The 22606-nt window shown below is 39.7% G+C and overlaps 1 long non-coding RNA gene and 1 pseudogene across 1 annotated transcript in view; both read left to right on the forward strand.

The window, feature by feature from the left end:
- The window catches only part of LOC120595436 (uncharacterized), a 94964-nt gene that overhangs the window by 25182 nt on the left and 47176 nt on the right, over positions 1-22606 (forward strand). The window lies entirely within an intron of this gene.
- Positions 7568-7682, forward strand: LOC120595773 (uncharacterized; annotated as a pseudogene).

Consider the following 22606-nt stretch of genomic DNA (forward strand, 5'->3'; position numbering starts at 1 on the left):
AAAAACGAATAGGGAAGCTGTTCTTTTCTCGTGAGGCAGCGTCCCTATTTATAAACGGTCGTGAAACTGACACAGGTAAACTGATTATGCTAAGTCTCCTGGGTGCACAGAACTTCTGAGTTGTTTCTTTTGCCTGCTCTTTTGGGTTTATATAGAAAGTTGTGATTCCGGAGCTCAGAAACCTAAGTCCCAACCACTGAATAATTTATTAACCTTTAATAAATTGCTGATCTCTTTGTACCTCAGTCTAAATTATGAAGTAATAGCATTCTTAGTAAATTGTTTTGAGAGTTCTCATTGGAAGGATAAGTATGTAGTAATTATGAAGCCTTTTTAGCAACATTCTGACAAGGGATTCCAACATAACCCCAATTGGCCGGAACTGTTTATTTTTATTAAGCTGGAAATGAACTACGTTGAAATAATGAGGAAAGAAGCATGTTTAGAGTGATATTTTTTTCCAGTAAAAAATGATGTGAAATCATCTAAAACAGTGTTGTACAAGAAGGCAGTATTTAGCTGTTGAGCAATTGCTGTGGGCTGGATGCTGGCGTTAAAGGTGCATAAGACGTCGCTCCTGACTTCAGGGAGCTCACAGTCTAGAAGGGCTGACAAGCACATAAGCAAGTAGGTCAACAATAGGGGCACGCGTGCACCCAGAGCCAAGCCAGAGGACACATCACCAGCTGGTATGCTATGACTAGAGTATGATAGAGGTACATGTAAAATTGTATATTTATATCAAATTACGTATAGCATATATTAAATATACATAATATGCCGTGCCTTATATATTATATGATCTATATTGCATATTAGTCTTATTTGCAATATGTATGCATCATATTATATATAAATGTTATCAATAAAATGAATAAATATGCAAAAAAATGTTACTTGGCAACCCAGCAAAAACTCATTAGATGATAGGCTGAATTCTTCACTTTTTTTATTATTTTTGCCTGCAAAGACATACCGTCTTCCTGGTTAAGTCAGATTACTTCCCTACGATCTCAGCATAAATGACAGCTCTTCCAAGGAACCTCTCTCTATGACCCTAAATCACTTCTGGCTGTTAGCAGCCTTTCCTCATCTCACACCACTAGACAGTGCATGCCTAATGAGCCCCTTAATTGAGAAGCAGTCCACATTCAGGGGTCCCTAACCCCCCAGGCCATGGACCAGTATTGGTATGTGGCCTGTTAAGAACTGGACCTCACAGCAGGAGATGAGCAGCTGGCAAAGGAGCAAAGCTTCGTCTATATTTACAGCCACTCCCCAGCGCTAGCTTCACGGCCTCCGCTCCACCTCAGATCATCATCAGGCATTAGATTCACATAGGAGCGCCAGGCCCTACTGCAAAATGTTTGGGGACCGCTGCCATGATCCTTGAGAACATGACCTTGAGAATTAAGCAGTGCAAGTAGGGGCCCACTCTGCCATTTTCTAGGTATGGAGCGAAAGCAACTTCCTCCCCTCTCTAAACCTCTTCATTTCCTCATCCGTAAAATGTTAAGAATTTTACCTATTGCATAGTGTCTTTTCAGGCTTCAAGTGTACGTAGACACTCAGCACTCAGTAAATATAGGCTTTTAATCTTTTGTTTCCTTGCACACTGACTGCTCAATTACTATTTGTTTAGCTAAATCAAATTTTGTTTTCCTTCAATTTTTAAAATAATTCTCCCTCTTCGATCTTAGCTCTTATTCATTTAATTTTGTCACCCAGAAACAGACAGATCATCAAAGCTGTTTTAAATGATTTATATTCACCTTCGAGTTCTCCAAAAAAGAAAAAAAAAAGAAAAAAAAGCCAGCTGCAGTCAGATTTTGCCAACAGCATTCTCTTCCTTGTCAACACAGAGCAACAAAGGCAGCTATGGAAGTTTATAAAAGCAAGATTTTGTTTTGTTTTGTTTTGTTTTCTGGTGACTCATCAGCAAAGATGAGAGAGAAGCAAACATCAAATGATAACATAAACAATCTAAGTAAGTAAGGAAAAACTGTGGAGTTTTTCTCAACGTAGAGACACTTTGAGTGAATGGACAATAAAGCCATTATCTGCAAGAGTCAGAAAAATGAAAACTTTCCTTGGAAATTTCCAGGTGGCAATGGAAGGAAAAACGGTTGTGGGCTGTTTCAGTCCAAATCATCTGTCTAATGCCCCCGATTCCCTTCTTGATTTTCCAGTAGTGTCTGACTTCCTTGTCAACTCAGTTTTTCACCTCTCTGGGATATTAGCTGATTAACTCCTATAACATCCACCCTCAAATATATCACAGTTCTGCCTAACGATCTTGGATCCTTCATAGCAAAGAATTATTTTATGGTCAAAGGAGCATGTCCTCCTAGCTACGCCTTCAGATACATCCCAGTCCCACTTCACTAACTCCAGGAAAGCAAACCAGTGCCATCTCCGACCCGGACTTCTGTGAGAGGCTCCTGTTTGTCTTTCCACTCATGTTTACCACCACCTATTCTCCACCCAACAGCCAATGCGATGGTATTAAAATACACAGACGGGCTCCCCATTACCTTTAGACTGAAATACAAACTCGTTACCATGTTCTCCAGGTCCCTGCACTTCAGGGCCTTGACTTCCTCTTTGACCTATCCTGTCATTTTTCCCCTCACGTATTTTTGGCTATTTCTCAAATTCACCAGGTAGAAGCTAAGGGCTGTTGGCCTCCTTGCCCTCTCTGTTCAGAAGATTCTCTCCCTGCATTTTTTGCATGACTCACATCTTTCATAATTCAGATGGCTGTTCAGAGAAGCTTTCCCTGAACAGCCTAACTAAATGCCCTTCCCTGTACCACTTCCATGCCCTGCACCCTTTTCCTTCTTACATGAGTCTGTTTCCTCACTGCCACTTATTTTCTGGAATTAACAAGTTACGCATTGTTATTGTCTATGTCTGCACCAGCACGTAAGTCCTGTGAAGTTTTAACACCCAGACCTAGAGCAATGCCTGGCACACAGCAGGTGCTCAAGAAATATTTTTCGAAAGACTGAAGAAATGAAATATTTGTAATTTTGTAAAGGTTGTTAAAGTTGTAATATTTGTAAAGTTCTATATACTGAAATATTTGTAAAGTACACAGTAAAAATTTTGGACATATAATACACATGCAGAGAAATAGTTACTTGAAAATGATGCAATTTGAAATGTGATGTGAGATCAGGGAAAATGCAGAATGAGCTCCTCCCAGGGTAGAATGGCCTTGAGTGTCAGGCTGGGAAAAGTCTTAAAATGCGTGTGGATGGAAAAGAGGCCACTGATGGTTTATCCGCTTATGGTCATTCTGCGGAAACTGAGTCCACACAGGCTCTGCTAAATTCCACCAGACAAATGCCATCTCATTCTTGGATGTTGACCATGGTTTACACCTAGTAGCAGAGTTTGCTCATCTGTGTCTGGGATGCAGCAAGCAGTTGAGCATGGCTCCTGTGCAGAAATTGACTCGAGAGCTGCTGGCAGGAAGCCAGACGCTCAGATCATCTTCAAGGCCAAAGAAAGTTTGATCTTGGCACCCAGAACTTCTCGTCTTCTGTAGACATGTCAGGGATTTTAACATCGGAGGCGTTGGGGGACAATGCGCAAAGGCTCAGAAAATCAGTTTCCGTCGCCGAAGATGAAAGAATACATTTTTACTAGTTGTGAACTACATTTCCTCTGTCGCCACCATGCTTTAAAGCTTGTTAGCCCTGACATGCATGCAGAGGCTATTATTTTAATTTGCATTTCTGGAAGACAGCCCTGACCTAGATTTCCTTCTAGTGTAGAGTCCGAGTGAAGATGGGATTCTGATGCCTGCTCCCTTAAGCCCCTATATATAATTAGCTACATCTTAGCCCCAGATAGAAAAAGAACAGATAGGGGAAAAAAGTGAAACTTGGCCTTGCCTCCTGCTGACTCTGGAAACAATGTATTTGTCTTTTTGAAAAAAGTGCCTCCCAAGTCCTTGGCACAGTGCTCAAAGTAGCCTTTATGTAAGAGCTGGAAGTCGTCCTTAGTCCAGGCCCGAGGACTGCGTGTGGTTCCGCATGTACAAGATCAAACGCAGGTGGGCCGAGATTCTGAGTGGTTCAGCGAGCCTGCTGGGGACAGCCGGGTGGGACACTGCAGGGGGAAGCCTTGTGTATTTTAAAAAGGTATTGAAGTACCACTGCCTAGAGATGTGAAGTGTTTAAGGGACCTCTTGGAAAATTCTTCTCACCACACAGAACAGTGGGGCTCGGGCTCAGGATAAGATTTGTTCCTTCGGAGTTCTGTCTTTTACCTCCATTACATCTCTTGAGAACGCTGAGGTAAAAATAAACCCAGCTAAAATGTGAGATCCCACAGCTTTGAGAGGAGAGCTGGAAACTTCACTCCAGTAACATAACTGCTTCTGTTCATTAAGTATTTATTCAGGCCCTGCTATGTGCTCATATGTGGTAGGAAGCAAAAATTGGATTTCTCTCATGGGGTCTACAGTACGTTCAAAATGGCAAATGTGCCTGTGCCTTCTTTCCCCAGCTGTGGAGAATGACTTGATGAAATTTCATAGGAATCTTCTTCTGGCATGCAATTGACCACTGGAATCTAAAGCAGCAGTCCCACTCTTTGTGGCCCTGGGGACCAGTGCTCCTATGAGAATCTAATGCTTGATGATCTGAGGTGGAGCTGAGGCGGTGATGCTGGCACTGGGGAGCGGCTGCATACACAGATGAAGCTTTGCTCGCTCCCCTGCCTCTCACCGCCTGCTGTGTGGCCCAGTTCATCACAGGCCATGGACTGGTACCGGTCTGCAGTCTGGGGGTCGGGGACTCCTGATCTAAAGGAAAGGAATTTTATTTTTGTTTCTCCCTGCTTCTATTACCACTTCTCTGGAGCACCTTCTTCCCAGATTCTTGCAGATGTCAGATCTAATGACCTTCAGGAACCTTCCCTCCTTGCTCCAATACATGCTGCACCCGCCGAACGTGCTTCAGGACACGGTGGAAAGAAAATGGGCATAGCCATTAGATAGAGCAAGGTTCAAATCTTGGAAGATCTTCAGAAGCAACTATTTACATGCTATATGACTTTGCATAATTTAGATTTGAGTCAATGCACCATTCTTTAAATGTATAAATTCCGGCTGCATCCATATCGTGTTCTCATGTACTCCGGAATCATTTTTTTAAATATTCATTGAGTCCTTACTCTACTCAGGCACTGGGAAAACAAAGCCGAGTAAGACACATCCGGCCTTGAGATAACTCAATGAAGTTTTAAATACAGAAGTCGTTATAATCCAGTGTGGTCTGTGGAATTGGCACTGACAATTCTGTCAACTGTGGAATCCTGCCATTAGTAGGGGACAGTGGGAAGGACTAGAACTGGGGAGAGGTGAGATCAAGATAGACTGTGTAAGAATTTATCTCATGGCCAAAGTGGAGAAGGACCTTCAAGGCGGAAGGAACGAAATGGAGCAAGATATTGGAGGCTGAGCACCCTGAAATATTTGGCAAACAGCAGATGTTTGAGGTTGGATACAGTGTTTACTTTTATTTCTTCAGGATTTCACTCCAGCCACTGTCTTTGCAATCGGGCACCTACAGGTCTGCAGTTGTTAATCGATTCGTTTCGTCAACAAATATTTGTGAATATCTGTTATGTGTAATGTAGGCAATGTAGCAAGCTTATTCCTATTGGTATAGGAATAAACTAAATCACATGATTATAGTTATAACAGCTAAATGAATAATAATAGTAAAACTAGTATTTCAAAGTTTTCCATAATGTTTCTGCCTAGGCGAGTCTATTCCGGAAGTCAGAGTCATTCTAGCATATTTTAGCGCACATTCATTCTAGCACAGGAAACGTTTTGATCAAAGAGTGGGCTTAACAGGGACCTTCTCCAGAGGGTTTCACAGAAGACTGACAAAATAATTATCGAGTATTTTAATAAAGGATAGAATGCTCAGTAATAGAAAAATCTCATCTTCTTACAAGTAACGGAGCTCCTTCCAAAGTGATTATTTCTAATCAGACTGTGGCATCTTTTCAAACAAGGCTCATCAAGGCCATTAGCCAATATGTCTGCTTTCTCGTCTCCCAGTGTGGTACAAAATCTCTGCAAACAAGGACCTGAGAAGTTATTCTTAGCTCTCGCTGAGCAGAAATAAACAACTAAGATGTAACCCTCCCGTGCCTGCAATTTTGAGATGTTAATAACTCCTTATAGGTTATGTCAGCCTGACACTGTGGAGATGATGACTAACGATAAGTTACATGCATGCTAGAGAGACAGAAATGGCTTGTCACCATGGCAATGGTTATCATGATCTGACTTTGTTATTCACAACGGTTAGTCACAGCCATCCCCTTCCCCTTCCTTACCACATACCCCAACTCCATATATAAGATATACACCTAGTTCCTGCTGTAAGCATCTCTGTAGAACCAGATCATTAGTAGGATGTTATGCCTCGTGACAATCTGTACGGAAGTTTCTTTTAGTGATGGGTATGTCTTTGCAGTTATCTAGAAGTACAGAGTAGAAGGACCCTGCCTTTAGGACCCCAAGTATTAAAAGGCAAGTGAGTTGACCTGAAGGGTTATTTAATAAACACTGAGTGGAACTAAGAGGTAGCTATGAGCCTCCGTGATGGCCCAGTGCCCAGGAAACAATTTTGTCTCTTTAAACAGCCCCTGCTCACCTGTCTTGCATCTAGCCAGTCATGTGATTAGTTGTAAAGAAGCAAATCTCAAGGACATGGCTCGTGCAAACCCATAGTACCAGCCAATGCTCTTTAGCAAATAACGTCTTGATAAGAGTCATCAAAGATGCTCTATATAGATCTATTTTTTCTGAATTTATTCATTCATTTATTCATCCTCAGCAGTCATTTAGTTGTTACTTACTGTGTTTTAAACACCATACTAGTCTTTTAAGGCTGCAATGATGGACTCTTCACATTCAGGGAGATCAGACTTTAGTATGAATGACCTTATGTAAACGTACATCTGCAATACGAAAAGGATCAGTGCTATAATGTTTCAACAAACATCAAATGGGTCATCTACTAAGTGGCAGACATTACGTTAGACAACGTGGATAAACTCAAAGAATTTAGTAGAACATATACTAGAAAAGAAAGACATGTTACAAGAACACCAGTAAAAGTGTATAACATGTAAAATAGTATAAATGAGTAGTTAGTATCTTTAGTTAGAGATGACCAGAGAAGACTCACTGAAGGAGGGAACACCTTGGCTTAAGAGCTGCTTAGGGATTCACTCCTGGACTGTTGGCGGGAGGAGTATTTCAGCATGTGAAAGACACAGATACAGGAAATGGTTCATCTTTCACTCCAGCAGTAAAAGTGGTGGGAAACACCAAACCTTGCTCATCTTGACAAAACATCTTCATTTCTTTTCTTGCAGAAAGGGGAAGTGAGTTCTTAAAGATGAGGAGAGATATAACTGTAATTAAATTTTAGAATAATCTCTCCAGTGGAAGGGTGGAAGTTGATCTGCAGAAAATATTCCTTCTCACTGGCTACAGTAATTGGTCCAAAGGTCAAAAACAGGCACTAGAGTCTACAGCCATGCTATCCTGAACAAGCCCGATCCCGTCTGATCTCGGAAGCTAAGCTCGGGCCTGGTTAGTACTTGGATGGGAGACCACCTAGGAAGACCAGGTGCTGTAGGCATAAAAAATAAAAAAGTTAGGGATTGTAAACTGACAAGGTCCTTGCAATCTGTGAGGTCAACCAAGGATTGCCTCGTCTAAAAAAAAATTTTTTTTTTAATTAAAAAATACAGGCACTCAACTCAATGAGAACAATAAGAATCTTTTCCGGGACGATTTTATTCAAAAGCCAAGAGGGACATCTTTTTCTTCTCTTGCCTTGTTAAGTTGGGGTGACAAAGCTGGGTTTTACAATGTCTTCTGCTATGTGGATCAAGGCTGTCTGCAGCAAAAGAGAGTAGGACCAAGAGAATGACAGGTATGAGAGGGAGAGGGAGAGCGAGCGTACGCGCTGAAATCATTCTAGTCCTCGGATCCTATGAAGTCTTAACCAACTCCACCTCTGTCCATAAATTCCTTTCTATTTAAATGATTCAAGTTGTGTCACTTGCAACTAAGGGTCCTGACTCATACAGAAAGTTTAAGCTCCACTGATAAGTAGACATTTGGCAGCGAGCTGAGAGTACAAAAGGCATTTCAGGCAGAAAGGCCAGCTTTATCAAAGGACAGTACATGTGATTTTATACGGCTAGACCACAGCGCTGAGAAGGGCAGGCGGAGGGGCAGGTGATGAAGCCGAAGAGTTGGGCAGAGATCAGGACACTAATGGCCTTGTAGATCACACAAAGAGCTGGGACCTTATCCTGCCATTCAGCACTTCTTAACCTCTTTTGGTAAAAGAGCAATTAAAAAAAAAAATTATTCCGTCAGAGGCCAATATGTTTGTAGAACACATTAAAATGAACACTTAGAAAAAGGAAATAATGATACAAAATTCAGTCAAAATTTTAATTTTGTGATTAAGCTAACATAAAATCATCTTTCAAGTAACTATACACTTAATTTCTGCACTCACCTTGTTGCAGACTGAAAATAAAGTTTGCTGTCCAACAATAGTTCACAGACCACACCTTAAGTAACATGTTTGGAGATAATGGAGAGCCATTGAAATGTTTTAAACAGAAGTGTTAGAACGACTACACCCAAAATGTATAGATTAACAAAGATGTCTTCAGTGATGCGTTGCAAGCTCTGCTGTGGATCAGATCTGTCCAAATTTTTTCTCAGGATCTTGTGGGGAACACACAGAAGGCATCCTGATTAAAGACTGATGACACAGTTGCTAGATCTTGCTAACACTTTGAATGACGGAGTTAGGATTTTATCTTTTTAATTGTTACAGCTACCCAAGGATGAAATGAACTGACTTGTGAGATAGCAACTTAGTTCTCGACGCTAGCGGTAGAAAGAGAAAGAAAGAGGCCGAAAGAATGTGTGTGTGTGTGTGTGTGTGGCACATGCTTGCTAGAGGTAGACAGTGGAGTACCTACTGAGGACAAACTTGGCCACCTCAGTTCACCTGTTTTTGATCAGCCAGACTGGGAAGCCATTAATCAAGTGCAAGGGGAGGAAGGAAGGATGTACCATCTATGTCTTCCAGCCACGATCTAAGTATATGTGCTCTTCCCTCAGGGCTTGGAAAGAGCAGTCAGTCTTTGCCTCTCTTACCTGGTTATTTGATATAGATCCTTCCCTATGACAAAGGTAGTGCCAAAACAGTCTCTTTACAGTATACTTCCATAAAAGCTATGATTTATTTTGTGGTATACTACATTAAAAATATGGTCCGTAGGGCAAATAAATTCTCTGAAACCCCAGAATTTGAAACGAAAATCACCATTAAGTGAATTTTGAAGAGATATTTTTTAAATTCAGCAAGTAACAGGAAGGATTCTCTACATGGGATTATCATGTATTATCCCTCTTGAACAGGACTAGTAATTCATAGAAAATGATCCCTCTGCCTGACTCCTCCTGCTCCAAACGCTGGCTGATTTCCTGAGCTACAAGCTGTCACGTATATTTTTGGAATCATTTTTGAAGATAATCTTGATTGAATTAATCAATTAATTTCCCACAGTGCTGATATTCCACCTCCCACTAACGACTTTAACAGGAAGCACATAATAAAACTTCCTGCACACCAGTAAACCGTATTATTGCACTAGAATACACAATCTGCTTCTCAAAGTTTTTTAATTAGTGTAGTGCCTAGAAAGATTTTCAGATCACTTATAGCAAATATTTAAAATATTTATAATGATCACTGTCTACTTTTTATTGGGTGTTTACTCTGAACTAGACAATATGCTAAAACTCTGAATATGTTAGATATGTTATCAGATTAAACTCTAACAGTAACTCTTAGGAATATTGTACTATCAACTTTTTTTCTACAGACAGAGAAACTCATAGACACAGAAAGATTAGGCAACTTGCCCAAGGTGAAAAAAACTAAAGTCTTAAAAGAAGTGCATTATAAATTATAAGACTTCTGAACCATTAGAGGAGGTAAGTAAGTGAATTAAGAAAATGGAACATTCCAATAGAAGGCAGACAAAGAGAAATAAGTGAAGAAAAAGCTCAAAACGTGATGTGAGAAATAAATCCACATTGATCAGTAATAATTATGAATGTATATAAGGAGCTATATATTCTTCTAAAGAGGCAATTAAATATAATGACACCCCAAATATTGAAATAAACTATTTAAAAATATACTTGGAAAATACTAACATAGATAAAACTGATGGGATGCTCTTAATGTCACAATATTACTTAAAGGCAAAAACAGTGTTAGGGATAAAGAGAATTATATACTATTGAATTGACTAGTTCAGCAGAAATATATATATCAGTATTGAAATTGTATATACCTAACAACATAGATTTAAAATATATAAATCAAATATTATAAGAATTACTAGAAGGAAATATGTCCATAAATCTATAACCATAATGAGAGAATTTTAACCCTTCTCTTCTTATTTAGATCAAGCAATCAAAAAATTAGTGGAGATGTAAAGTCAAACAACAAAATATATAAGATATAGACTTGAACAGAAAAGGAAAAGAAAATTGAAAAGCAAAATGCATTAGATTGACTGACACCCAACAATTAGGCAATATATTATACTTGATTCTATAGGGACCATTTTCAAAAATTGGCCAAAAAATAGTCAGTGTGATTCTCAACAAACATCAAAGATCACATCCTCTAATGACAGTGCAATAAAATTAGAAATAAATTGCAAAAGCATATTTGGAAAACTTTAAATGTACTTCTCAATAACGCATGGGATATGGAAAATATTGTAATATTTAAAATGAAAAATACCTCCACATATTAGAACTTCCCAAATGCAGATAAACTGGTGTATAGAGGGAAATTTATAGCCTTAAATGCCTACAATAGAAACTATGAAAAGGTGAAAATCAAAGAAGTAAAAGTAAAACTCAATATCTTAGAAAATGATCAACCAAATAACCTCTTCTGGAAGAGGCAAGAAACACAAAATGAACAACCAATTATGAAATTGCAAACGAAGACACCATAGAGGATTAACAAAAGGAAATTTTTTATTTTCTGGAGTAATAAAATAGACACATCTTAGATGAGATTTATCTAGTAATTATAAGAAATTTTCATTAATGGCATTTGGCATGAAAATGGGAACATAACTGGAGATGCAGTAGCAATGGAAAAATCTATAACTGAATATTCTAAATGCCCTTATGCCAATACATTTCAAAACTTAGAGAAACAGAATCAATTCCTAGCAAAACAAAATTGCTCAAAACCGATACCAGAAGGGAAAGAACACTTGATTAGATTTCTAAACATTAAAGGAATTAAATAACTGGTTAAAAATGATTTGTCATAATTAGTTATATAATTGGTTCAAAATCAGTGGGGGATTTTGCAGGAATTTTCATAAAATAGCCTCTATTTTATAAAAATTTAACAATATAAAGCAAGAAATTAATCTCCTTGGAAGATGTTGAATAGTCACCCCCAGAAGGTACGCGCATGTCCTAATCTCTGGAACCGGATACGGCAAAAGAGTGGCTATTACCTGACGTGTGTGGCAAAAGATTTTTAGAGGAAGCGTTTATCCTAGATGATCTGGATATACGTCCTCACAACAGAGAGGCAGAGGGAGTTTTCAGAGAGGATAAGAGGTGGCAGTGTGACCACAGACACAGAGTGGGGTGATGTGACCATAAACCAAGGAAAGCCCGCAGCCACTGGAAACTGGAAGGGCAAGAACCAGGGTTTCCTCTAGAACTTTGGAGGGAGCGTGGCCGTGTCAGGACCTTGAGTTCATACTTCCGGTTTCCATAACTGTATGAATAAATTTGTTTTTGTTTTTTTCATCCCCCCTGCTTTATTGAGATATAATAGATACTTAGTTGCTCATATTAACATTGTACAATTCAATGAGGTTTTTTTCAATTATAGTTAGCATACAATAATATCTTTGTTTCAGTTGTACAGCATAGTGATTAGAAATCTATATAGCTCACAAAGTGATCGCCTCCCTAAAAGTTCCTGTTGTTTTAAGCCACCAAGTTTGTGGTAATTTGTTAGGGCACTCACAGGAAACTAATATACCTCTCCATCCCATTTTCAAAGGGTGGTAAAATTCGATTTCTAAATTAGACAAGAGCAGTGCAGAAAAGGAAAAATTTAGGCAAAAATTCACATGAATGGAATGCAGAAATCCTAAGGAAAACATTGTGCCACTGAATTCCACTAAATATCTATGTATTTGTATGTAGTGTATGCATGTACATACATGTAACCTTTGTTGATTTTCATTCTTTCATCTTTTCCATATGTGCATTCGAGAAGTATTGATTTGTAGTGTTTCCAGCATACTTATGTGTATATATGTGTAAATATATGTGAAAATTTTTGAAATGCACAAAAAGAGGACACTGAAACATGGAAGGGAGGAAATTATTAAAATAGCAGTTTAAGAAAATTTCCACAACTGAAATATATCAGTTTTTGGATAAAGGGGTCATCAGGTGTCTGACACAATAGTCAAAGCCAGACCCACATCAAGGTTTATTATAAAGACATTTCTGAACACTGAGAGCAGAGAGAATACTTGTAAATTTCCAGAAGAAAATAAAAGGTCATAGTCAAAAGATCTGATCAAAAGGAAAGCTGATAACTAGAAGGTAATGGACAATAGAGAAAAATCTAAAGGGAAATTTTTTTCAACTTAAAATCTGATACTGAGCCAAGTTATCAATTAAACATCAAGATAGAATAAAAACATTTTGAAATATAACAAAGTGCCAGTAGATTAATTTTCCATGCAGCATTGCTCTGAAAACTATGAGAGAATATGCTTCAGCAAAGCTGTAGAGAAAATCTAAGGGATAAATACACCAAATATGGAAATTAGAAGCATGGGGAAAGAGAGACAAGGAAATTGCCTAGGATGGTAGTAAGGGATAAGGCAGGATGACAGCTATACACAGAAGGCAACTCCTCCAGATGGGAATAGATCAATAGGTTCTTAGATAAACTTCTTCAGGAAAGTAAAATGATGGAGTTTCTGATGTATTTGAGTATCTTAGGATGAAATTTAAAACCTGAAGTGTTTGAGGTTGAATTACAACACATATATAAAAAGTTAAGCAAAGTCAGGTCGTTTATTAACTCTAGGGAAAATAAAAAGTTGTTTCAGGAAATAAATTTATCATAAATGGCTGAGCTGTGAATAGCATTTGCATCGTCATAATAGAGAAACACTGAATATTAACAGTAAGCAAAAGGATGTCTACTTACAATGAGAGAATGGGAGGAGGTAAAGGGCTCATGAAGGGTTAAATCTCTGGAGTTTGCAAAGTCCTTACTTCCTACAGTTTGCAGAGTCCTTACTTCCTACAGTGATAATTCAATAGATAATAAGAAGACTAAAAATGTGAGAATGAGTAATTCGAGAACATTATTTTGAAACATGGCGATAAATAACAAAATAATCAGATATAAAGGATTAAAATCTCGCTTCTGAAAAAGGCAAAGAGGTAGGGAAGATGGCATCATCTTTTAGGCTCTACAGAGCAACTGAAGTTTTCAGCAGGGGTGTGAATTAATCAGATTTGTGTTTTAAAGGAGATCACTGCCAGCATACAGCTGATGTGTGGTGGTGACCTGAATTAAAATAGCATAGGAATAGACAGACATGGATGAATGTGAAAGATGCTCAGGAATCAATCTGTAGCAGTGCTTCTCAACGTGTAATCACTAAATTAAGAGCGTCACCAAGAATTTGTTAGAAATGCAGCTTCTCAGGCCTTATCTCAGAAACTCTGAGGCTGAGGCCAGCAATCTGTGCTTTAATAAGCCTACCAGGTTATGATGATGTGGGCTAAAATTTGAGAGCTACCAAGATACAAGAATCAATGATTGATTGGATATGCGGGGTGAAGGAGTGGAAGGAAAATGAGCACAACATCCAATTTCTGGCTTGAGCAGCTAGGCAGCAAAGAAGAAAATAAAATTCAAGATAAACAACGTGCACATACCTTGTAAGCAGAGTTATGCTCATAGTCCACTGATGCTGAGCAGGGACCAGTTTATTCTTGAGCAGTCTCTGAACAACAGAGTCATCCTTCAAAGCCCATGAACATGCTGGAGCTTTTACATGGTCTCCCACATTTGACTTCCCCCATGCTCACTTCTGTTGAAAGTCGATTTTTTATTTGATCAACAAATAGCTATGAAGCCAGAACCCTTTACAATTCCTATTCAAATGAGAGTTCTGACATGCTACTGAGGTGCCACATGGGAAGGAGTTTAAAGAGAAGTGATATGTTAATGACAAAAGGGAGCAATCTCTATGAAATCGATCTTCTTTCCACAGTCTGTCTTGAGCCTTAAAATATGTCACCTAAATCTTTTCTGGCCCAGTAATGTTAGCGTACCAAGGAATGAGAAATGTATGAATAAATAATTTATTTGTCCTTATGACTAGCCCAAGTTTTAGATAACAAATCGCTAAAATAATTATAATTTTTAAAGCCCAGTGCAATAAGGCACCTCTGAATAGGTCATCTCCTTCCTTGATAACCGCAAAAACCTCCCAAAACCTGGCTTCTTGCTGCTTCATTCATCTTGCACACTAATGCCAGATTAACCTTCTGGAAGCACCTGGAAGACAACTGACTCAGTAACTGAGTCGCTTCCATTTTTCTGAATACAATGTTCAAATGGGGGAGAAATATCATGTCTTAATAGGTGGTATCCCTTGATGAAAACTCAGTGGGAAAAATAAAAAAGAATTTAATTCTTAGCACTTTTCTCTCTTTATTTGAAAAATCTGTTGGAAAACCTGAAGATTAGATAGAAAAGTGCTTTGAGATTCGTAAATTCCTATGTAAGCGTAAGATGGGAGATGTGTGTCTGAAAGGCAGGTCTGCCTTGGGCGAACCGGTCAAGCGTGTTGCAAAAGTGTTGAATAGACAAGGCCTGGGGTTGGGGTTAGGATGCAAAGGGGAGGAGCTGTCTGTAGGGAGGAAATTGGACAAGGGCCTTACAGAGTCTTGGGGCACAGAGTAAAGTCACTCCTTTTGGGTGATCAAGGAGCAATGTGCTAGTGACTTTCAAAGGGCAGTAAATGTAGCTCCGAGGCAGACATCGTTAGGCGGTCACCATCCAGCAGACCTCAGGTGCTGCGTCAGCTTCCCTGGGGCTTCTATCTACTGATGACGGATGGGCAGTGCTTTCCTGAGAGGAGCCTGATGCTCTGCACATCTGGATCTCCTCACAGCTGTGCTCCTTCAAACCCAGCTCTCTTGTCTCAGGCCTTCTAAGCATACACACATGTAGTTTGCTCTGATGCCTTTAACTCTGTTCTTCCCTTTCCTAGTATGACAAATTGTTTTTTTTGTTGTTGTTTTGTTTTTTCAATCTTTTTCCCCCTTTTCTCTTGGCTGGGTGGGTAGAAAGGTCTTGCTCTCACCCAAATGTTTTTTTCCCCAACACTTTCATCTATTTCTTACTTAATTCTTTTCCCTTAAATGCCCAGATTTTTGAGATCTAAAAGGCGGAAAATATTCTTTTTCTTCTGCTTTCTGTTAGCACATTTAAATTTGGGGGCCAAGGCAAGCAATTAGCTCAAACAAGGATAGTTTCTTGAATGAGAGGAAGGAAAAACTGGGGGAAAATAATCTTCATGTGGAATTGGTCAGCCCTTCTTACTTACAACAGAGCAATTTCAAATGATTTAATATTTTAAAAACCTTTTCTTACTACATAAAGATATATGATAAAGCCTTAGCCATAACTAAAATCACTATTTAAAAACTAATTAAGAAAATTAAGATGTTTTTAGTTTAAAAGTGGGGTGTTAATTAGGGTAGAATTAATTAAAGAGAACTTTCTAGAAGAGGTGAACTTTCCATCTTAAGGTAGAGACATGGGCTAATGGAGAAACTCAGATAGGGTACATCAGAGACAGGAACGGCTTTGGTGGGGATGCGTTGCTCAAAAGGTAGATTGGTTCCCTGAGGGAAAGGGAGGAACAAACAAGCAGACATCTCTCTTTGGCCAGAAGGCAGGAAATCCTGTGCAGTGTCACCATGAGCACCTCCAGCTATATTAGTGCTATTGGAATAATAAATTTGATTATGATGGTAAAAAAAAAAGATAACTTGGTTGACTAAGAAAAGGGACTTTGTGTTAATTATTATCAAAAGATGTGTTTAGGCAACTGACAAGGGGGTTCTCACAGCCACTCTGGGCTCATGGCTCTATTTAAACCTGGCTCGCTTTAGCGAGCAACAGCCTGAGAAGGAGCTCGAGACAGAGGCACAAGACCTGATTTTCAGTCTTAACCCTCACACAGCTAGCTGGGAAAGCTTGGAAGCCTCGTTACCCTCCGTAAATCTATACCGCCCTATCTATTAGAAAAAATGAAGACAATATCACCTCCTCTGCCTCTCTCACAGGGTTATTATCAGGATCAAACAAAATCATGTAAAGAGCTATAAAAGATGCAAGGAATTTATAGCAACTGCTTTTTAAGTCTCATTTAGGTACTCTGTGACTTCATGCATATTATCGATATCAAATTCAGAAAAGATGAAAATAAATTAAACTCTTCTTCAGATGCCCAAGAAATGTCAATAACATTTCAATTATGAATGATAAAAGAGAGATATTAGTAAAACCTCAAATTATTACCCTAGGCTCTGACTTGATAAACATTCTCTCTGGTGGAAAAAAAAAAATTCATGATGAAGTTTGCTTACAAATTATTTCTTCTCCTTCCCCTCCTCTTCCCCTCCCCTCCCCACCTCCCCCTTCTCCATCTCAATTCCTTCGGCATTACATGAAGCCAGAGTCTAGCTTAAGCACCTTGTCTAATTCTTCACATTTAATTATACATTATTCTCTTTTCTGTACTCTTTCTGTTCTGTGAGCCAGCCTATTGTGCTGAATATTTACTTCAAAACATAGTTTTGTATAATGTAAACTTGTGGAAATAATATATTTAATGGGAAGAAAGCAGCCTATTTTAGACCATCCATTCATCCTTTTCCCCCACTAAAATCTCACGTCTAGCCTGTGGGTTTCTCCAGTCAACTGAATTTTCAGGCCCATAACTACCTCAGTCCAGTCCTGTAATGCGACTTTCCACACTCTCAGGGGAGTTTGGCTTGAGCTCCCAGGCACAGATCTGGCCACCCAGGCCAGGTGCTGTCCTCCACAGCTGTCCCATGATCCCTTCAGGTTGACTAAGAAAAGGGACTGCTGTGAGGTCATCTCATAAAGCTGCTGCTGTGAGGTCATCTCATAAAGCCCTGGACACAGCCCTCTCCGTGTTATTTCTCTCCCCACCTTACTTAACCTTTCAAATTAGTGACAATAACAGTCTCTAGGATGTGGAAGGCCCATCTGTGAGGGGCTAATTGATTTTCCATCATCACTCCATATTTATTTTCTTTTTCCTCACCTCCAGAAGCGTGCTCTGAACTAAAGGCCATGGCAGCAGCTCGTGCTGGCAAAATTGTGCTTTTATTATTCCTACCCTGGCAACAATTATTTATCTAGCTTGTCAAGTGACTGAGGACATCGCGACGACCATCTGTTTCCCTCTGTCTGATTCCCCTAATGTAGTTAGACTCCATTTTCAGGAGCATCTCACTGATGCTACTTGCATTTTTCTCCATTTGCGTGTGCTGGTTTTGGCAGTGTTTCTTCACTGGGGTTGGCGTTTTCACTTCACACTTGTTCATTTGATTAGCATCCTTCTCTTGTGATTAACTGTTTAGCTTCCAGCAAGTGGTCTCTTGGTTAGCTTCTTTTTGATCTTTGAAAGGGTTCCTTTCATCTCTCTGTGCATCTGTGGGGACACTGTCTTTCTTCAGAACCACATTCTGTTGGTTTAAAAACTTCCTAGCTCTCAACTCCCCTCCCATTCTCCTGCCAGTCATCTCAGTTCAGACTCTCAACCTTTCTTGCCCAGAGGACTGAAACAGCCACTTCTACTTGTGGACAAGCCTGACTTGACCACCCGCAAACCACAGCTACCAAGTGATTTTCCCGAAACATGAGGCTGTGTTCGTGGCTCTGCTCTGCTCAAATCCCTCCAGAGTTTTCCACGGGCTCAGGCTAAGCCCATCCACTTATGTCATGTCTTTTGAAATCTATCATTTTCTCTCTAGGAGCATATTTATTGTAGTGCGTGTGTGTGTGTTTTCTTTATTCTAAAATCCCCGACAGTGGTTCTGAATTGGTAGGGGAGAACATTTGGCAATATCTGGAGCCATGTTTGGATGTCACAACTGGGGTAAATGGAGGTGCTCCTAGCATCTACTGGGTAGAGGCCAGGGGTGCTGGCAAACACCCTGCAATGCCCAGGACAGCTGCACATAGCAAAAAGTTATCCAGTCGAAATGTCAGTAGTGCTAAGGCTGAGAAGCCCTGTTCTAGCCAAGACCAACTGTTGGAGGCATCTGCGTGTGCTCTGTCCTCTCGTGCCTCCATATCTTTGCCCAGCAACCTTTCTCCAGTGCTTCCCTCTCTCCCACTATTTACTTGTTAATGTCTGATCATTCTCCAAGGCTCAGCCTCAAGATCCCCTTACTTTGATTTCCTGACCATGTGACACCTTTTGACAATGACTCACATCCTTTACTCTTGAGTTTTGTTCAGGGGTCTTCTGTAGCTCCAGCATTGACCAAGTTTTTTCTTAATCTTGTGTTATTTCTTCTTAAAAACCTCTTGTCAACACATGACCAGAATCCAAGTTTCGCAGCGTTGTGTCCCAGGCCATTCCCAGTGGACCTTCCCATTTCCGTCACTCCTTCCCACCCACTGCACCCAAGAGCCTGTCGGGTTACAGCCACGCCCACAGGGTTGTGAAACCTTCCCCGCCCCCTCATCTTTGTCAGTTTTCCTTCTTCCATCAGATCCAGCTTATGTGTCGCCTCCTCTTCACAGGTTCTCAATACACAGCGTTAGTTCCTTTATTCCTGGGCACTCTTAGCCCATGGTACTTATTTGTATTTCAGCATCCAGTAAAGAAAAATAGTGAAAAATATAGTTTCTGGAGTGTGACAGATCTGAATTTAGAAAGATCTTCATCTTTCTAAGCCTTAATTTCTTCATTGGAATAATAAATAAAAGAATAATATCTACCGAATATATTTCTGAAACTATTAAACCCAGTAATCCATGTAAAATGCCCAGCATAGTATTAAGGACTCAATTAATGTTAATGGATACTACTATTTCTAACCATATTGTAGGTTATGTAACTGACTCTGTAGCTCTCTCCTGGATCAACTGCTTTCTCCCTGAGAATAGAAACTGTATTTTATACATCACTTTAACCCAGAGACAAGAAAAGTCTGAACAGTAGCTGCTTGTTGCATGTTTGAGTCAAGGATAGAGACCCCATTACAGATGTCTCTCTGTAGCAATTTAATGCCTAGCATTGACTGAGCACTTACTAGGTATAACAATGGGGTAAGCACTTTCACAAGTTGCCCCCATTTAATCCTCACAATCACCCTATGAGATTAGTGCCCTTATTATTCATTCCCATTTTACAGAAGACCTGGGTACAGAGAGTGAGAGAGCCTGTCCAAGATTACACAATTAGCGAGTGGCGGAGTCCAAATTTAAAGGTAGGGAGTTTTAAATCATTAGATCTTTACTAAAAAATTAGATAAAGTCAATATTTATTTCAAGAATTCATTGATGATGTAGTACAATGAGTGCAAAGAATCTTTTTGTCTAGATGCAGATGATACAGAAACACCCACTTCTTTTTCAGAACCACCAAAATTACTTCAGTCTTCCCGAAGTCACTCTCAGTGAACACCAGTAGGGTGCAGTTTGGTGGGATGGGGGCTGGAGGATAGGTGGGAGTATTTATCTTCTAACCCCCCAAAAGACACTCTCAAACAAGGCAGCTACACCTGTTCCTTCTCATTGTCCAAGATCTTGTAAAATAAACTGTGGGAAATACATAAATGGGAGCAGGAGGGACTTGGGATGAGGGATGAGGGATGAGGGATGATGCATCTCATTGGGAAGATTGAAAACAAAAATAGTTTATTCGCAGATAAATCAATATCTTAGTGGAGTCCCTTAATTGAGTGACATTGTACCCTAGCAAATAGGCCACCTACTTGCCAGATTTTTATTGGTGGGGAGAAGTATTAATAAGTGGATAAAAGCAGCCTCCACAGCATTTGTCGCAGGAGGTTACTTTGGCAGGAGCTTGTAGAGCGTAACTCATCTGCATAGAGGACTCAGGGAGATCTTATGTCACCTGGGCTCCTAAGGCATCTGCTTAAATTGTTAACTTTAGCCAAATAAGAATCATTCCTACAGCAAAGTGAGCTACTGAGTTTCACAGTTTGCTCTTAGAGAAAACTGTAATTAATTCTCCATAAAGTCATTGAGATGTACTAGCAGTATAGAGAGCAAATGTTATTAAACTTTAACAGTTTCCCATGGGTTAATAATGCTGCCACCTCATTCTAAGACACAGTTCTGGGGTTCAGGCTGTGGGCTTGAGTTACAGGTGACCCTGGTATAATGAGGTCCTTCAGGCTAGCCTGGTGGCTGACTCTCCCAGCTCGGGGGAAAGATGGTTCAGGTATATCCCCACACCTGCCTAGAAATTGCAGTAAAGGCGTTAGAACCTCGGTGAGATGCTGTGGAACAGGCCGAAGTGTCTCATGACCCTGTTAACTCACTTTGTTCTTTACTCTGCTGACTGAGGACAGTAAAAGTTGTAGAGACCCCAGAACACCACAGTGGAAATAATGGGCTCTCAGGAAGGGAGGGGAGAGGATGACAGGGGTGAAAAGAAACCGCTTGGATTATGGATTTGAGGAAAACATTGCCCCAGTGGCCTCAATTTGATTCATTTGTGGGGAGAAAGAATGTGTTGAAGGGAATCGCTTGACCTGAGAACAATCCAAGAGGAAAAACAAGTAAATTATTTGTAGAAACTATTTGATTAAAAATATATCTTCTAAATATATATTATTTCATTTCTTGCAATGGGGAAGGGCAGTTTCCCAAAGATGAATTGGGGTACTATTCACAATAAGTGGGCAGTCATACTGGGCAGACAAAAGAAGGAAATGTTCCTTATACAAATTACGTATACTGAATCATACATATCATTCAATATATGGCATTCAATGAACAGGAGAAACCAAATCCCACCCTGTCTGTACACACAAATCTTTAAACAATTAAAATATTTTTAACATGAGAATTAACTGAACACATTTTGGTATTCTAGGTTCTATCATGCATATAGAAAGTTTCTTAAATATTTGTGGAGATAACGAATGAATTTCTTAAATTATTAGAGATTGCCTCATAATTTAATTGAACCAATAGTTCTTTATTATAACTATATGTACTGCATATTACTTATAACATATTTAATTTTACTAGCAAAGCACCGATAAGCATACATTGTATATGTAATATATATGTTATATGTAACATATATATTCACAGTATATGATCATTTATGACATAATTATGCATGGTTATATAGATTATATCATATAATTATATAGTTACATATTACATAGAATATATTTTATATAAAATTATACTAGCAAAGCACCAACAATAGAGATTTCTGGTTAACAAAATTATCTAGTTGGCACAATTTTTGGTAAGAGAGGTTATATTTTTATTATTGGCCAATGAGAACTATGATGGGGAGGCAATTCCTTGAATGGCCAGGGAGGTTGGAAGGTAAGTTTTACTCCAAGACTTATTCCTCGACCTCAGTGATCCCTGAGAACCCAGCTCCTTGGGTTCGTGGATTTACTTATCCTGGAAGCAGCACATTTCAGCTCCGAGCCTAGTTATCCTCAAGCAGCTCAGCCTTTGCTTTTGGAGCTCATCTAGGCAAGGGCTTTCTCTGGAATATATTTCTTCTCTTGTAAGTATGAACAGAATGAATCGGCAATCAGAAAGACAGCCAGGGTATGATTAGCCAGAGTGTACCGGATAAGCAGTGTTTATCCAGTGTTTAGTTCCCACGTGTTGACCAAATTTACAGTATTGCAGATTAGAAAATTCACTCTAGGTTATTCAGGGGAAGTTAAAATTAAATACCGAGCACTATGACTTTACTGCCCTTCTGGTCAGACGTGAGCATCCAGATGGCACCCATTCATCTGGTCGTATGTCATTGTGGGCCTCGTGGAGCCCTTGATTGGGGATTAGGGCCCTCGTACTGGCATCATCAGTGGCCCCTGGCTCCCGTATCTATGCCCACAGTTCCCCTGTTGTGACAGTAAGACCCTGCTGTGAGGTGATGATACTGCCGCGGGCATCAGTATGGCACTTCAGTCCCTGAATAAAACCTCCAGAATGAGGCAAAGACCGAGAGGATGCCCTGGATACAGTTGGATGGAACCGAACCAAGCAAGTAATCAAGGAGGCTTGTCTGTCAGGAAGGACGCAGGAGTGGGAAAGAGGAAAGACAAAGGAGACGAGCGAGTAGGCTTGTAAGGTGAGCAAGGGAGGAA

This window comes from Pteropus medius, unplaced genomic scaffold (genome assembly GCF_902729225.1).
Source record: "Pteropus medius unplaced genomic scaffold, Ma_sr-lr_union100, whole genome shotgun sequence".
Classification (NCBI taxonomy): domain Eukaryota; kingdom Metazoa; phylum Chordata; class Mammalia; order Chiroptera; family Pteropodidae; genus Pteropus; species Pteropus medius.